Raw genomic sequence first — 872 nt, 5'->3', positions numbered from 1 at the left:
GAGTTACTGGTAGATTGGCTACCTGAATCAATCAGTATTTACTGTAGAAAAAAGACATATTAACAGCTTTTCAGCAACAGGTATCAAATACAGGGAATCAGATATTTATAAAATTGTTTAGGCACTAAAGAAATAAAAGCCAAAGGTAGAATTTGTAAGTTTCAGTTTTACTCATGAGTTTTTAGCCAGAGAATCGGTAAGATGCTGCTTCTCATCTCCCTGCTTCTTCACGACACTGTCACCATTACTATTCCTGGCTTGCAGAGCCAAGGCAATGAAAAATGACCTAAAGTCGCTGGGGAAAAAACCCCAGAACCTCACTTTTAGAAAAGCATATACTTCTGGTCTTTTGGCGGGAACTGCCATCTTCCAGCAATTCACCAGAATGACCAAAACAAAGGGCAAGAGGAGAGGCACCTGTTATATGTTCTCTAGGCCTTTAGAAAACATGGATTTGTTCCTTTGGCCACATACTTGCAAATCTACAAGAAAGGTGATATTGTAGACATCAAGGGAATAGGCACTGTTCAAAAAGCAATGCCCCACAGATGTCACCATAGCAAATCTGGAAGAGTCTACGATGTTACCTGACCTGGAATGCTGTTACCATTGTTGAAAAACAAACAAGTTAAGGGCAAGATTCTTGCCAAGAGAATTAATGTGTGATAAAGCATATTAAGCACTCTGAGAGCCGAGATACCTTCCTGAAACATGTGAAAGAAAGTGATCAGGAAGCAAAAGAGAAAGATTTTGGGGTTCAGTTGAAGCACCGGCGTGCTCCACCCAGAGAGGCACACTTCGTGAGAACCAACAGAAAGGAGCCTGAGCTGTTGGAATCCATTCCCTGTGAATTCATGGCATGGCTGGTGTAA

At 41.4% G+C, this 872-nt stretch overlaps 1 pseudogene; it reads left to right on the top strand.

The window, feature by feature from the left end:
• Positions 1–382: 382 nt before the first annotated feature.
• LOC101282978 (60S ribosomal protein L21-like) lies at positions 383–872 on the top strand (annotated as a pseudogene).

The sequence above is a fragment of the Orcinus orca genome, chromosome 1 (assembly GCF_937001465.1).
Source record: "Orcinus orca chromosome 1, mOrcOrc1.1, whole genome shotgun sequence".
Lineage (NCBI taxonomy): Eukaryota > Metazoa > Chordata > Mammalia > Artiodactyla > Delphinidae > Orcinus > Orcinus orca.
Note: the sequence above shows the minus strand (reverse complement) of the source record. Positions and strands in the feature narration are given on the sequence as shown.